Here is an 18,603-nt window from a genome sequence, read left to right on the forward strand (position 1 = left end):
TTATATGGATAATCTTTTGAGAATAGTATGTTTGTGATTAATATTAATATATTATAAGTTCTAATATATTAATATGGAATCATATTATTTAATTAGTATTGCTCAAGAATTAATTTATAATTAATTAAGTGATCAAAAGGAACTAATTAAATATGGACTCTTATATATATGGAATGGGCCAAGTTCATTTAGGTTGGGCTAAGCTTTCACGGATAGTCCATGGAGTGTTTAACCCATGGATCCTAGGAAATGAAAGGTCATGGGTATTAGGGTTTAACCCTAATCCTCCACACTATATAAAGATGTCCTTGGTTGGTGAAATTGGCACTAGTGTGGTACACTAAGAAGGGCTAGCCAATTTCACTAGAGAGAATCAAGTATCCATATTCTCTAAAGTCTTCTAAGGTGTTTTGGTGATTTGTGATTCCATTTGAGGCTTCCACACTATTGGGGCTAAGCTCTTAAAGCTTGAAGACATCAAGCTACATCATAATATGCTAGTTAGGATTAAAGCCTTGGAAAGTTCTTATTTGCATGTATAATAGAGAAAACATAGATCCAAGCTTTTTAGGGTTGCATGTACACTTAGGAGTGTTAGAATGCTCAAAACCCAACAGTGGTATCAGAGCCTAGGCTTGTTTTCTTGTTATACTTGCAAAAGTAGCTGAAAAATCGAGTTTTGATGCTGTCTGCCCAGCAGACTTGCCGAGTCCATGAATGGACTCGCCGAGTCCAAGGCAAAAAGCATCCAACTCGCCGAGTTGGTTCGTGCACTCGACGAGTTGGACCCCCAGACAGCATAAATTCGACTTTTTTGGCTGGAATTGGACTAGGAACATTACCCTAAGATGTTTTTGAACTTATAAACTTGTTTTTGATGTGGTAATGTTCATGCTAATCCAATTTCAAAGATAATTGTCAATAGATTCATGTTTTGTATTAGTTTAAGGTTTAGACTAATTACATGAAAAAATTTGATTTGAATTATCTTGTTCTTATGAGTTGCTTAGATTAATAGAAAGTTGAGTGAAATAGTTGTTTTCAATTCAAATTAATCTAAGAGGTGATTCTAAAATGTGTTTTTGTAACTTGTCCTCAAGTTATATGAAAAGTCACATTTAAGTTTCATAAAACTCATAAAAGTTGGCAATGGTTACAAAAGATGAAGAGTCTTGTCCTTAAGTTATGGAGGTTCAAGAGTCACTTCATTAATAAATAAATAAATAAAGTGTAACCTTAATTAATTCCACAAGTTATAAAATAAAGAAAAGTAATTCTTTTATTAGTTTAAAGTCTTCCATAACTTGTCCTCAAGTTATGGAACTTGAAGAGTTTTTGGATTAAAACTACTTTAAACACATAAATCATGGAATTAATTAGTTTTGAATAGTTTCAAAACTTGCCCTCAAGTTTTGGAATTTGTAAAGTTTTCTCTTATGAATACTTTAATTCCAAGTTAGCCCTTAGAATCTTAAAGAGTTAAAATTCAACCCTTATACTTTATAATATTATAAGTTAATAATATATATATATATATATATATATATATATATATATATATATATATATATATATATATGTATGTATGTATGTATGTATAAGAGCAAAGTCAGTCTTACCGCTAGTACGCCTCATTCACGAAGCCGGTTTATAAGGTGGGTATAAGGTTGTTGCCTATAAAATGGCAACTTAATGGGTGTCCACTCTCACCCACCGCTTGCTTGACTGGTGGAGGGTCGTTAGCCGAACGGGTTTGACAGGACTAGAATTCTCCCTTCATTAAAAGTATTAATGATAAATACTAAGTAACTAAACTCTTAATAATACCCAATCTTAGTTACTTAGAAAAATGTGAATAAGGTGCTAATCCATGAAATTACACTTTGCACTTTGTTTAAGTCGGTTAGTGGAGCGTGTGTGGTTAACCGGCACACTAACTCATATTTAACAAGGTAGGTAAAGGGTAACTTAATGTTTATCATAGTATCGATGGAGCGTGTGTGGTTAACCGGCACATCGATTGAGGGGTAAACACTTAAGGGGACCAAGTAATTTGCATGGTTACTTCACACCTTGTTTTGTGATCCTCGGCATCCCAGTCACAAAACCTGAAGGGCACACTTGAGATTGAAACATGCCATTGAACAGTTCAATGAATCTCAAAGATCTAGGAGTTTCAAAACCATTAAAACCTAATAATACATTTCGTTCATCTTGGTGGAAATTGGTGAATTGTCATTCACTTACCTTCAAATATTTTATAGCTTGGATTACGGCATACCTCTTCTAAGTTATAAAATAGTTTGTTGGGTCCTAGCCTTAATATTTCATATTGGGTGTCATATTAAGGACTTAAGATCAACTATCTTGAATATCTCCCAAAAGATGTCTGGTTTAGACATTTATGATCTTCCCAAATCTCTTGAAACAAGCTTTCCTAAATGAAGATGATGTCCCATGGAAATCATACTTCTTTCACCTCCTCCAGTTATTCTCCCCAACCCACAAGTTCATGAAAAGTTTAAGGTCACTCAAGCCCAATTGGCAAGGCAAGGTCTAGGTGTGGTCACGTCTTGGAGAGGAAGTCACATATTGACAAGCCGGGAGAGTTGGGTGTCAAAGTCTTGAGAAAGTTGGTGGTTCAATCACTTTCTAAGTCACATAGTGAGTTCCTTTGGGACACCTATGAAACAAACTATGACAAGACCCTTAATGATCTTATCTATTTGTTAAGATCAACTTCCTTAAAACTTGATGGACATTGACAATAGTGACACAGGAAATCCAGAAAAGTATTCTCTTCCCAATGGAAAGGGATCGGCCATAGTCAACTCGGTTGACCAAATGGTAAAGAGAAAAGCTAAGTCTGTGATAGTCTGGTGTACCATTATCAAAGGGTCCATATGTTTATATTGCCAAAGAAAGGAGCATTGATTGCGAAGCTGCCAAATTTACCTAAGGATGTTAAAGTCAATAAGTTTGACTCTACTTCAGGTAAAGTCCACAATCTAACTCTGTTAAGTTTCTATTATGAGATTCTTGATACATGATGTGACTGGGTCACATGGTGATGTTTTAAGAATCAAAGAAAAGTGAAGAAACTTAAAGAAAGAATATGTTGAATTTGATGGCGTAGATGGATTTCTATCGCATAGTTTGAAGATCGGATTCTTGAGCTACTTCTTAGGAGTTATGAGATATTGCTTAGGAATAGATAACAACAAGTTTTCATATGGATTGTAAGGATAAGTTTTTCCGCATAGTTTTAAAATAAAAGAAAATTTTTGATTTTATTTATTTTAAAATATCCTTACAATGACATCTGTGGAAATTTTTGTTGCTTATAAGATTCCATTAATAGCAAGAGTGGAAGTATGAAATTGATTCTTTCATTTGTGGTAATGTCTAAATTTACCAAATAAGGAAAGATTCTCATCACCCAAGTTTCAATTGGACCGGGACTTGGAATCATGCAAGGTGTATAGCATGATGAATGAGAACTTTCAAGTATTGGAAAAATTAAGACTAATTACTCGGTCACATGGATGTGTGGTTCAAGTAAAGGATTAAGGGATCGAGTACACATTCTTATGCACTGGTCAAGTCCACCACAAAAGATTGATAAGACTATTCGTCATAGTTTACTAAAGCTTAGTAAATATGATAATACTTACAAGATTAAGTGTAATTCTGAGACATTGGAAAAGGTTCCAATGTATGGCAGAGCGAATAAGAAGAATCAAATTAGGCAGAAGGATAAAAGTTTCTCAAATCTGAAAAGATGGGAGAGTACTTTAGTATCAGTTTTGTGATCATCTTAATGATTAAGAACCCATAGCACAATTAGTTCTCCAAGGAAATCTTAGTGCATTCTTATGACTAAGAAGAGGAACTTGAATTGTTGAAGTGGTTAAATCAAGAAGATGAGTCTTACTTCGTTCCAATACAAGTCTTAGAGTCATACTCCAAGATTGTAACTTGAGTGACATGTCTTAAAGAAGGTTTAAAACACTTGTCAAATGTGAGAGTAAAAGATTTCCACTCTTGTACATTTGAAATTGGTAAGCTGTGATGTTTTGGATAAAACAAAGACCAACTTAGGCCAATTTTGTGAAGTGTTTGTCTTGATTAGAATCCACACCATCTCTTGGATGTTTGACAAGGGAGTCTTATAGGTCAAGAGGACAGTGGGAGTCTTAAAGGTCTTGAAAGTCTCAAGAACTAATCAAGAATAAAACCTGAAATTCTTCACTAGCACACGACTTGAGGTTTATAACCTATCGTGTTGACATATTCTGTGCCCATTCCAGTTAAAGTTGGCTTTGCATATGAGTTCTTAGAGTTCTCAATTAGTTGCACAACAACTTGGAAGCAATGGAAGGCCCTTGAGCTGCCAGGTGACAAGAAGTTATGATTGAGTTCAATCCATATGAGTTTGGATTTGTCATTATCCTTGTCTTGTGACTATGGTTTTGACAATTCACATGGATAAGAACACACACACCATAAAAATCTAAGTGTCATAAGGTTTCTCTCCGATTCATGAAAATGATGGTGAGGAAACACTTTCACTAAGTAGATTTTAGCTAGATAGCAATTATGATATTTGCATTCTCAAAGTCGTTAGTGGAGCGTGTGTGGTTTACCGGCACACTAACCTGGACTTGTGAGAAGTGGCAAAAAGGTCTAACCATTATGATTACGGTATCCCTCTTCATAATTGTTTAGACACACAAGTGTGCTATCTAAGGGAAGGTGTATGATTTTGATAAAGTCTTATCAAAACAATCTAGTATCAGAAATATGAACTTTGGTAAGAAAGTCAGCTGATTTCTGAGTACATGTCAAAGCTAGTGGGAGCATAAGTGTTATGCTAATAATCATCATGTTCGTGGCAGCATGATAATTATGATAAGTATTGCAAGCTAGCAATGTTAATTATAGAAAACAAAAGGTTTCAATTGGGAAAAATTGTTTTGCTATAGTTAAGGGAGAGGAAATTATACTTCATCTCAAATCTAAAAGCTTAGATTGAGGTTTTAATTGTATTTAGTCAAGGATATATATATGAATTTCATGTTGGAGTGGCTCAACATAAGAAAATTCTGTATATGGGTCCATTATTTGCGTTCTAAAATTCAATTATGATTACGGCATCCCTTTTCATAATCTGAATTATGAGAACTTGGCAAATAGAAATGGAAATGTTATAGCAAAAGACTGGTTTAGTCTTTATGTGAGACATCATGAATCGTGTCCCATATGCTTTGGATATAGGATCGATTACATGTGTTATATTCATCCTTTCTAAAATTTTCCAAATGCCTGGGGCATTAAGAAGTGAAAAGGTTTAGAACTGGATATGACTAAAAGGATTAAACAATTGTCGAGGACAATCTAAGGTTTACCAAAGATTGGTTGCTCAAGGACAGTTGGAAGTATAGTGATAATTCTGGAAGGACCATATTGACATAATCTGTAAGGAGGAAACTCTTGTTCAGAAGTGATAGTCAAAATGGAATCTGGAAATGTTTCAAAGTTAGAATTTTCAATCTGTGTAAGATTAAGGAAACTTAATGCAAGAAGAATGTTTCCAAGGAGCTGATCTCCTTTGGAATACTCTATAATGATTGTTGTCAAGTCTTTCTGACTTTGTGCATAATCATTACAAGAGGATCAATGCATATAAGTTTAGAATCTAACAGATTTCAGTAAATGACATGAATTTGGAATTCTTGCATTTGCGGTAAGGGTTTGAGACTGTGAAAAGAGGATCATTGGAGTTATGTTCAATTGATCTAGTTCACAAAGTGAAGATCATAGATAAACATAGTATGCATACTTGGTGTATGGCATGACTAGTGTTTAGAAAACATAGTGTACATGCTTGGAGCATGGGACAACTATTGTTTTAAATTCAAGAATAAAGTTGATAGCTGAAACAATATACAATGAATAATGTGTAATCATATGGTGATAAATAAAAGGTGTTTTATTTATGTTCATAGGTTTTGATACCATATTGGATTCAATTATTATTGTGTTTCATTTTGCATGTTTTGACTTCCCGAACAAACTGGGTTATTCTTCCGGAATGACTAAGTTATTCAAACCATCCACAGTCGGTCATATGTTGGAAGTAGATATGAATTAAGACTGTCATGGGTTGGCTTGTAGAGGTCTAAGGTGTTGGACAAAGGGCTACAACACTCATGAGTGCTCATAAGTTCTGAGTATTGGATTCAACCCGTGCTCATTGGAATCACTTCATGGATTTTATCACGAGTGATCATGAGACGATAATATCTTATATTCTTCAAACCTAGAGATATGAGTTGTTACTATGAGTTGATAGTACATTGATTGCACGAAAACGCATTTGGTAACTCGGTGCTATAAAACGTGTCTTTGTGTATGATTCAACAAGTAGTAGAACAAGCCATATGAGTCGAAGTTTATCCATTCCTTTTACCTTCAGGATAAAAGCAATATCTGTGGGCCCCTCGATGATTTGATGATGACAAATGGAAGTGCTCAGCCGGGCCAGGACTGATTTGATTTGTTCAATTAGTCAGTCGTCATAAATCGGAAATCGAGAAACAACAAATGGATAGAGAGAATGATTATAATCCATGTCTCAATCCATATGGTATCTAGAATGGAGGAATATATGATCCCTTATCTAATGGACAAGTTCGTTGACAAGATCAGAGTTCGACAGCGGCTTTAAGAGCTACGATTGCCAGTTAGGTTTGAAGTCATACGCAATAATTGTTTTAGACTTATCCAAGTGGGAGACTGTTGGATTAATGTCTAAGTCCATAACTATATTTGGTATGTACTTGACCCGACCCGGCATGGTCCATTTGGGTTGCACTTCACCGACACAATTTATATGGATAATCTTTTGAGAATAGTATGTTTATGATTAATATTAATATATTATAAGTTCTAATATATTAATATGGAATCATATTATTTAATTAGTATTGCTCAAGAATTAATTTATAATTAATTAAGTGATCAAAAGGAACTAATTAAATATGGACTCTTATATATATGGAATGGGCCAAGTTCATTTAGGTTGGGCTAAGCTTTCATGGATAGTCCATGGAGTGTTTAACCCATGGATCCTAGGAAATGAAAGGTCATGGGTATTAGGGTTTAACCCTAATCCTCCACACTATATAAAGATGTCCTTGGTTGGTGAAATTGGCACTAGTGTGGTACACTAAGAAGGGCTAGCCAATTTCACTAGAGAGAATCAAGTATCCATATTCTCTAAAGTCTTCCAAGGTGTTTTGGTGATTTGTGATTCCATTTGAGGCTTCCACACTATTGGGGCTAAGCTCTTAAATCTTGAAGACATCAAGCTACATCAAAAGGTATGTCATCTAACTAGTACTTTGTAGTATAAGAACTTCATAATATGCTAGTTAGGATTAAAGCCTTGGAAAGTTCTTATTTGCATGTATAATAGAGAAAACATAGATCCAAGCTTTTTAGGGTTGCATGTACACTTAGGAGTGTTAGAATGCTCAAAACCCAATAGTGAGTACCACCTCCTAGCCCGCCTGAACCACCAGGGTTCATTTGCGACATGGCAGCTGCCACAGCAGCAGTAACAGCTCCTTGGAACATGGCCGGATCAAATGGAGGGGGAGGTGGTGGCGGAGGAGGATTGTTATTCTTTGAGCTGGGTCTTTTCCTTGGAGGCATCTTGATCTAAAATGATCAGGAAAAAGAGGATTATAAGTCCTCTGAATTGAATCAAGAGATATGGAACAAGAGATATATCATTATGACAGATATAGAGTTCTTTTAAGCGATAAAATAGGAAAGAGTTATCAAAGCAGATAAACTATCGCTAAGGAAGGAATGAGTAGCGATACTTGGGATGGATTTCTACCACGTATTCGGCTTTGGCTAAAATACTCCCATAGTATTTTATGTTTCGTTGCGACGATGACTCATTGTTTGGATATTAGGTAAGTTTTAGGCATGCCGCATACCACAGTCACTCCCAAGCACATGTTGGCCGTGTCTCGAATGAATATAGTTGATCAGGCTATATTGATCCTAGACACGACTACATAACTTCTCAGGTTTAACCGCAGCGTACAACACCCAATTACTTATGTTTTGATCTACTCGTAGTTACGGATTCTGGCGGTTAGGTATTCTTGTATACTTTTGAAAAATACTTATATTTTAAAGTATACTTTTAGTTAAGAGCACTTAGGCCCCTTAGTGTTTATAGTCTTATACCATGTAAGGTTAGGTATACTTAGTTCACTATAAACAAGGGCTTTGATACCAATCTGTCACACCCCAAACCAATGGCGGAAACGTTCCGGGGCGGAGGACGTCATGTAAAGTATCACAACCAATGTAAATAGTAAGCGTAGTAAACACAACCATTACATTACATAGAAGTATTTACATTTGTTGAAAGTAAAGTTATACATGATTATAGATATATACATCCAAAATGAACAAAAGTAAAGACGAGACTGCTAAAAATGCTCCGTCTTATCCAAAAGATCGCGGGGTACTTGTCTAATGAGGACCTGAGAATACAAGCAGTTTTGAAAATATCAGCATAAAGCTGGTGAGTTCATAAGCGGTTTGTTTTTGTAAACTAGGATTTTACGGCCGTAAACTCTCATATACGCTTTCTTATTGTGTTTTGGTGGTCCTAGGTTAAGCACAAGTGGTTCTAGTCCAAAGTACAAGCCATGGAAGGAAGTTAGGGCACCATTTGACCACTTTATGGGAGTTTACGGCCCAGGAACCATTCCTTGGGGGGTTTACGGCTGTAATCTCTTAAGGAGGTGGTTTCTCTCATGATTAAGGTCCCTAACACAAAGGTGGTTGATTCTAGACATTATTCCAAGGCATAGGAGTTGTTTAAGGGGCATTTTAACACCTTAAAATGTGTTTACGGCCTTAGAAGGGGTGTTTACGGTCCAAGCATGCTCTTGGGTCGTAAACTCATGTTTACTCTCCAAATGTTTAATGGTGTAGGGGTATGAACTCACAGTCGAGAAAATGTGCCGATTAGGATGCTAAGTGTCAGTTCAGGGCTTGAACACACGTGAGGTTCCTATGTAATATGCAGAGATACATAATTGTATCAAATTAGACATTGAACTACTAATTAGGTAAGAATATACACTCCGAGGCGCGAAAACACTTCAATTCAAGTGTTAGGAGTGGTCTGGGTTGCATCTAAGGAGGTGAAAGGCCTAGATATGGAGTTTGCTCTTCAAGAGTAAACTCCTAAAGGAGATTACGGCCTAATGACCATATCCCCATGATTTTACGGCCGTAAACTCATGGGTGGTGTGTTCTTGGATGTTTAATGGTCTTACAACACTTATGGAATTAGGCTAGGATCAATTCTAAGGCATTGGAAGAGATTAAACCATCAAAGGGACCATTTTAAGGAGTTTACAGCTGTAAACTAGGAGTTTACGGCCGTAAACTCTCATATACCCTTTCTTATTATGTTTTGGTGGTCCTAGGTTAAGCGCAAGTGGTTCTAGTCCAAAGTACAAGCCATGGAAGGAAGTTAGGGCACCATTTGACCACTTTATGGGAGTTTACGGCCCAGGAACCATTCCTTGGGGGGTTTACGGCTGTAATCTCCTAAGGAGGTGGTTTCTCTCATGATTGAGGTCCCTAACACAAAGGTGGTTGATTCTAGACATTATTCCAAGGCATAGGAGTTGTTTAAGGGGCATTTTAACACCTTAAAATGTGTTTACGGCATTAGAAGGGGTGTTTACGGTCCAAGCATGCTCTTGGGTCGTAAACTCATGTTTACTCTCCAAATGTTTAATGGTGTAGGGGTATGAACTCACAGTCGAGAAAATGTGCCGATTAGGATGCTAAGTGTCAGTTCAGGGCTTGAACACACGCGAGGTTCCTATGTAATATGCAGAGATACATAATTGTATCTAATTAGACATTGAACTACTAATTAGGTAAGAATATACACTCCGAGGCGCGAAAACACTTCAATTCAAGTGTTAGGAGTGGTCCGGGTTGCATCTAAGGAGGTGAAAGGCCTAGATATGGAGTTTGCTCTTCAAGAGTAAACTCCTAGAGAAGATTACGGCCTAATGACCATATCCCCATGAGTTTACGGCCGTAAACTCATGGGTGGTGTGTTCTTGGATGTTTAATGGTCTTACAACACTTATGGAATTAGGCTAGGATCAAATCTAAGGCATTGGAAGAGATTAAACCATCAAAGGGACCATTTTAAGGAGTTTATATCTGTAAACTAGGAGTTTACGGCCGTAAACTCTCATATACGCTTTCTTATTGTGTTTTGGTGGTCCTAGGTTAAGCACAAGTGGTTCTAGTCCAAAGTACAAGCCATGGAAGGAAGTTAGGGCACCATTTGACCACTTTATGGGAGTTTACGGCCCATGAACCATTCCTTGGGGGGTTTACGGTTGTAATCTCTTAAGGAGGTGGTTTCTCTCATGATTAAGGTCCCTAACACAAAGGTGGTTGATTCTAGACATTATTCCAAGGCATAGGAGTTGTTTAAGGGGCATTTTAACACCTTAAAATGTGTTTACGGCCTTAGAAGGGGTGTTTACGGTCCAAGCATGCTCTTGGGTCGTAAACTCATGTTTACTCTCCAAATGTTTAATGGTGTAGGGGTATGAACTCACAGTCGAGAAAATGTGCCGATTAGGATGCTAAGTGTCAGTTCAGTGCTTGAACACACGCGAGGTTCCTATGTAATATGCAGAGATACATAATTGTATCTAATTAGATATTGAACTACTAATTAGGTAAGAATATACACTCCGAGGCGCGAAAACACTTCAATTCAAGTGTTAGGAGTGGTCCGGGTTGCATCTAAGGAGGTGAAAGGCCTAGATATGGAGTTTGCTCTTCAAGAGTAAACTCCTAGAGAAGATTACGGCCTAATGACCATATCCCCATGAGTTTACGGCCGTAAACTCATGGGTGGTGTGTTCTTGGATGTTTAATGGTCTTACAACACTTATGGAATTAGGCTAGGATCAAATCTAAGGCATTGGAAGAGATTAAACCATCAAAGGGACCATTTTAAGGAGTTTATATCTGTAAACTAGGAGTTTACGGCCGTAAACTCTCATATACGCTTTCTTATTGTGTTTTGGTGGTCCTAGGTTAAGCACAAGTGGTTCTAGTCCAAAGTACAAGCCATGGAAGGAAGTTAGGGCACCATTTGACCACTTTATGGGAGTTTACGGCCCATGAACCATTCCTTGGGGGGTTTACGGTTGTAATCTCTTAAGGAGGTGGTTTCTCTCATGATTAAGGTCCCTAACACAAAGGTGGTTGATTCTAGACATTATTCCAAGGCATAGGAGTTGTTTAAGGGGCATTTTAACACCTTAAAATGTGTTTACGGCCTTAGAAGGGGTGTTTACGGTCCAAGCATGCTCTTGGGTCGTAAACTCATGTTTACTCTCCAAATGTTTAATGGTGTAGGGGTATGAACTCACAGTCGAGAAAATGTGCCGATTAGGATGCTAAGTGTCAGTTCAGTGCTTGAACACACGCGAGGTTCCTATGTAATATGCAGAGATACATAATTGTATCTAATTAGATATTGAACTACTAATTAGGTAAGAATATACACTCCGAGTCGCGAAAACACTTCAATTCAAGTGTTAGGAGTGGTCCGGGTTGCATCTAAGGAGGTGAAAGGCCTAGATATGGAGTTTGCTCTTCAAGAGTAAACTCCTAGAGAAGATTACGGCCTAATGACCATATCCCCATGAGTTTACGGCCGTAAACTCATGGGTGGTGTGTTCTTGGATGTTTAATGGTCTTACAACACTTATGGAATTAGGCTAGGATCAAATCTAAGGCATTGGAAGAGATTAAACCATCAAAGGACCATTTTAAGGAGTTTATATCTGTAAACTAGGAGTTTACGGCCGTAAACTCTCATATACGCTTTCTTATTGTGTTTTGGTGGTCCTAGGTTAAGCACAAGTGGTTCTAGTCCAAAGTACAAGCCATGGAAGGAAGTTAGGGCACCATTTGACCACTTTATGGGAGTTTACGGCCCATGAACCATTCCTTGGGGGGTTTACGGTTGTAATCTCTTAAGGAGGTGGTTTCTCTCATGATTAAGGTCCCTAACACAAAGGTGGTTGATTCTAGACATTATTCCAAGGCATAGGAGTTGTTTAAGGGGCATTTTAACACCTTAAAATGTGTTTACGGCCTTAGAAGGGGTGTTTACGGTCCAAGCATGCTCTTGGGTCGTAAACTCATGTTTACTCTCCAAATGTTTAATGGTGTAGGGGTATGAACTCACAGTCGAGAAAATGTGCCGATTAGGATGCTAAGTGTCAGTTCAGTGCTTGAACACACGCGAGGTTCCTATGTAATATGCAGAGATACATAATTGTATCTAATTAGATATTGAACTACTAATTAGGTAAGAATATACACTCCGAGGCGCGAAAACACTTCAATTCAAGTGTTAGGAGTGGTCCGGGTTGCATCTAAGGAGGTGAAAGGCCTAGATATGGAGTTTGCTCTTCAAGAGTAAACTCCTAAAGGAGATTACGGCCTAATGACCATATCCCCATGAGTTTACGGCCGTAAACTCATGGGTGGTGTGTTCTTGGATGTTTAATGGTCTTACAACACTTATGGAATTAGGCTAGGATCAATTCTAAGGCATTGGAAGGGATTAAACCATCAAAGGGACCATTTTAAGGAGTTTACAGCTGTAAACTAGGAGTTTACGGCCGTAAACTCTCATATACCCTTTCTTATTATGTTTTGGTGGTCCTAGGTTAAGCACAAGTGGTTCTAGTCCAAAGTACAAGCCATGGAAGGAAGTTAGGGCACCATTTGACCACTTTATGGGAGTTTACGGCCAAGGAACCATTCCTTGGGGGGTTTACGGCTGTAATCTCCTAAGGAGGTGGTTTCTCTCATGATTAAGGTCCCTAACACACAGGTGGTTGGTTCTAGACATTATTCCAAGGCATATGAGGTGTTTAAGGGGCATTTTAACACCTTAAAAGGTGTTTACGGCCTTAGAAGGGGTGTTTACGGTCCAAGAATGCTCTTGGGTCGTAAACTCATGTTTACTCTCCAAATGTTAAGATTTTGGTGATCCAAGTCCGTTCATGAAAGCCCATAAGTCATATCTAAGCTCCAGAAGTGGTTTGGAAGGGTTTTGGGGCTCCAAAACCCCATTTAAGGGTGTTTGCGATTTGGGATAGTTCCTGGACCGTAAACACATGTTCTTGGTCCTTTTGGATGGTTTAGACATAGATTTGAAAGCTAAACATGCTAAACTATAAGCTAGGATAGATTACTTACCAAATTGGAGCTTGAAAAGGATGGTTTTGGATCAAAACTTGGATTTGTAGAGAGAGAGTAGTGAGAGGAAGTGAAAAAGCTTCAAATGAGATCCTCTCAACTTTATATATGGTTTGAGTTTGAGACCCGGTGGAAATCTACCCGATACTGACGTTAAACGAGGCTTATGGTCGTACACGATTTAATTGTCGTAACCCGATGTGGTCGAAATTAAAAATTCTCCAATTAAAAATTGGGATGTTTTAACGTGTTTTAAATGGGTTTGGACACTCATGAGATCATAATAAAGGTCTCAATTTAATTAACTTAACCCAAAAGTTAACGGAAAAATTGGAATACAAACGGGTTTTATTAACGAAAACGGGTTACAGTGACAGAAACATTTTCGGATTGTCACAGTGGTTGATGGCTGGTTAGATGGGTGTAGGAAGGTAATTGGGATAAATGGATGTTTTCTAAAGGGCATCTGTAAAGGGGAGCTCCTCTCAGCAGTAAGAAGGGATGGAAACAATAACATTTACCCAATAGCTTGGGCAGTAGTAAATGTTGAGAACAAGAATACTTGGAAGTGGTTCTTGGACAATCTAATGGAAGACATAGATGAAGGGGAAATGGTAATGGAATCACATTGATGTCAGATGGACACAAGGTACATATATACACTACTTTTCTTTTACAAAAATTACTGTTTACATAAACTAACATTCCAAATCAATGCAGGGTATAATGGAGGCTGTGAAAGAAAGATGTCCAGAAGTTGAGCATAGGTTGTGTGCTAGGCACATCCTTGCTAACTTCCATAAAAAGTTTAAGGGTGAGTGCTACATTAAACCTTTTTGGAGGTCTGTAGCAACTACAATTCCAAATTTTGAACTTGCAATGGAGAAATCAAGAGCTTTGATGTAGGGGCATATGGTTATCTCATTAAAAGGGACCCCAACTGTTGGTCAAGGGCTTTTTTTAAGGTTTGAATGGGATGTGATGCAATGGAAAATGGTGTGTCTGAGAGCTTCAATGCTCCTATTAGAGAAGCTAGAAAGAAGCCATTGATCACTATGTTGGAGGACATAAGGGTATTTATGATGGAGAGATTGTACATGCAGAAAGGGAAAGGATTGGGTTGGGATTTGGCAATTTGTCCAACTATCAAAAGGAAACTTGGTGAACTAAAGAAGTTGAGAAGGTTAGTTGTTACAAACACTTTTACTTACTTTTTGTACATGCTAGTGCTAACTAAATTTTTGAATTGACAGATTCTGGGCATCATATGTTAGTGGATACAAGCGGTTTGAAGTTGTGCAATGTAATGAAAGGTATGATGTTGACTTGGAGAAGAGAGAATGTGGATGCAGAGGTTGGCAATTGACAGGAATTCCTTGTGTACATGCCATATGTGCCATATCTTCCTTGAATCTTGATCCAGAGGAATTTGTTGCATAGTGGTTTACTAAATCTGCATTTATTAGGGCCTATGAGTACACCATACATCCCCTGAATGATAGTACCTTGTGGCCCCACATGCCTGATTTTCACCAGATACTACCTCATATTAAGAGGAGGTTACCTGGTAGGCCATGTGTGAAAAGAAAAAGAGACCAAGCAGAAAGTGAACTCAGTGGGAACACAAGGCAAACTATAAGCAGGGCAGGTGTTCTTTACAAATGTACAATTTGTAATGAAACTGGACACAACAAAGCTACATGTCCAATGAGGGGTCCTTCTGAAGCAGGTAAAAGTAAAACAAGAAAGAAGAGTAATGCAAGAAACTGTCCTTCACAAGTAGGTCCAAGCACTCCAGCTCCAAGTGCTCCAACACATGTCAATCAACATCCTTTGACTCAAGACCATGTCCCTGTGTGTCACACCCCCGAACCAGACGGCGGAAACGTCCGGGGGCTGTCGTGACTACATTGAATACCATAACATTGAATATATATGAAACATAACATCATTCGTCACCATGCATTAATATAGTACAACTGATAAAGTTTACACTGAGTACTTTGTCTTAGCATTACATTCCCAAAAATAAATTGTTCGGTTCATAGATAAACAAACTGCAAGCCATCACTGAGTACATTTTTCCTTCGATTTACTTGTTACATGAGAATACAAGTATTTTGAAAAATGTCAACATATGAAATGTTGGTGAGTTCATAAGCGGTATTTGAAAAACAACGTTTTGTATTGCTTTGAAAAACTACCAGAAAATCCGATATTTTCTGAAAAGAGTTTATGAAAAAGTTTGTGAAGATCCATAAGTATGCTTGTTTGTTTCTATAGTTGTAAAAATTGTTCATTAAACTTGTATACATTTCGAAACCGTATGTATTGAAAACCCTAGGAAAACCCGATGTTTTCCTAACACTTTGAATTCCATGTAGTTGTTGTACCATCGCGGTGTGTGAAGTCATTGATTCCAGGCGACGTCGGATTATTGCGCATGGTGAATTGCTATAAACACGCGTTACGCAAACGACCAGTTTACAACTATACTAACGATCCCGTAGGCGTCATTCGTACTATTCACGTAATCCAACCGCCCTGACTTCTCGTAGTCCCACATCCGAAGAGAAAGAGGGCACGAAGACCTCGATAACTCCGTTAGTCGGTTGGGGATAAAAAAAAAAGAGTGCGAAGGGCCCTTGACCCAACTCACATTAGAATAACCGACTTTACTAGCAGTACCAAAGGACCCTTGGGGACCAATAGTATAAAAGCCATTGAAAGTCCTTTTACGCTGTGTTGGATCATATAAGACCCAACAACTCGTAAGGTTGAAGTCTTCGGGCCTAAAGATCAGGTCATTGGGCTAGCTAGGCCCAACAAACAAGATTTTCCACTTTGGGGCCCAAAGATGGTGCGTCGACGTCTGTGCACTCTCACGTGTGTATTGAATTCCCAAGTGTTACTTGTATGAATCGAGTTATCATCGTGTTAGTAGTTTCGGGTTGTTATTGATTCGAGACCGAATCATTTCGTTTAACAACGATTTTTGGTATTGTTGTGTATTGTGTTTCGTCGGTAGTCGCGGTGCCAATATTTGATCACGATGGGTGTATTGAATTAGCATTGAAAATTTTCTGTTTACAGCCCCTCTTTAATTTGTAAATTTACTTTTTCGACCCTTTGCATAAATAAATTTCCGGTTTAGTCCTTAAACTATTTTTCTTGGCATTTTAACATCAAAACTTATTGGAATTGATATTTTTCAGCACATTTTTAGTTGAAAACAGTTTTAGTCCCTGAAAATACAGTTTTCTTGGTTGTAACCCCTCTTTTTCGTAGTTTTTACAATTTTGGCCCAAATTGGAAAATTTTTGCAACTTTGGTCCTTTTAAATTTTGAAAAGCATTTTAAACCTTAGAAAAGGACTTGGAACACTAGTAGTCCACTGTTTTACAGAAAAACACAGTTTTAGCCCTTCAAAACAGAAAATTTCGCATATTGGGCCCTATTGGGCCAAAAATGCCATTTTTAGCCCATTAAGCTTGAAATTTATATTTTTAATCCTCCAAAAGAATGTATTTCCAGAAAACACTTTGTTGAAACTGTTTTGACTCATCTCACCCATCAGAATTCGTAATATGTCATTTTGGGCCCTTTAACTTTATATTTTTAACATTTTGTGTCCAAAAATTGAGTTTTTAGCCCAAAGAAGATGTTATTAAGCCACTTAGCTATTTTTCTTGAAATACTTTGTATGTAGAAATATAATTGATGCTAGTATCATTTAACATAAAGTATATCTCGATTTTTAGGGGCTTATGACTAGATCCAACATCATAATCACACAAAAACACACATATAAGCATAGAAATCATACAAGGCATACAAAATACATATAGATCTACACTTTCACTTGTATTCCCCCCCCCCCTATAAAACTTATAAAATAGAAAAATAGGGAGTATGAAGCTCACCTTAGGGTGTGGTTTCGGTTTTTGAAGAAAAGATGGAAGAAAACTTGGTGATTTTCGGCCCTAGCTCCCTTGATGAAGATCTCGAGTTTATGGAGTTTTCTTAGATGAAGAGTTTGTGGAAATATCCTCTTGAAAACCTCCTAATTTTCGAGATTTTTGAATGGAGAGGAAGGATGATTTCTTGAGTAATCTAGAGAGAGTTTGTGAGGTGTGTGTGTGTGGGTTATTCTCGGCCTAAACAAGAAGGGAGAAGGAGAGAGAGAAGAAGAGACCTTGAGGTGATGTTTGCATGGAAGAATGAGAATACATGGATGTTTGAAGGGTAATACTTAGATATACACCATGCAAAGATGATGTGTCATGCAAGAAGTCAACTCCTCCCTTTTATTTGGGCTTGGGCCAAGAATGGTGGGGGAAAAGAGAATGTTTGGGCCTTAAATGCTTAAGCCCAATTTTCATGGTTATGTTGAGTGATTTTTGGTCCAAGTAAATATAAAGGTGATTTTTATGACTTGTTAGGGATAAATTAGGTTAATTATGGCTCATAGTTATTAATTTATTTCATTCTAGGCCCAATGTGGCCCAAAATGTTGAAATAAATGGATGTGGGTCCAATTAGAGCCCGTTTAAGGGTTCTAAGACCATGATAGTCAAATTGGAAGCTTATTGGGCCATTGAGTCCAATAAGGAAGTCCTAGCCCAAAATGGACCTAAACAAGAACTTCTAGGGTTTCCAATTGCTTAATGACTATTTGTAGTATTTGTATGATGTATTGATTGAAGTTTTTGATGCCATAATTATAGGTATCACACACATGCTCTTAAGTTTTTGATTCAACATTTTACTTAAGTATAGTGATTACAAGACACAAAATTTCTGATTGTGACACTGTGAATCAACAGCCTGTCATTCAAGAGAATGGAGATACTGTGAATCTAGAGCATGTGAATGAAGATCCTGTGAATCAGGAGAATGTGAATGAAGTTCCTGTCAACCAAGATCATGTGAATGAAGTTCCTGTGCATGAAGATCTTATGAATGAAGTACTTATCAACCAATATCATGTGATTCCAGTACCTGTTAACCAAGTACCTGTGAATCTTGGTATTAAAGTGCCTAGGAGACTTGGTGTTAGAACAAGGAAGCCTTTAGAGAGAATCAACAAGATACAAATCAGGAAGCAGGTTTTCCGAAAGGATGGAAAAGGAGTGACTGAGGACAACACAATTACTTTAGATTTAGACTGATTAGGTTTACTTGTTTTCTTTTGCTTTGGAAGTATGTAATAGTACACTGTGTATGGTGACTTTCTTTTGT

This window comes from Lactuca sativa, chromosome 8, assembly GCF_002870075.4.
Source record: "Lactuca sativa cultivar Salinas chromosome 8, Lsat_Salinas_v11, whole genome shotgun sequence".
Lineage (NCBI taxonomy): Eukaryota > Viridiplantae > Streptophyta > Magnoliopsida > Asterales > Asteraceae > Lactuca > Lactuca sativa.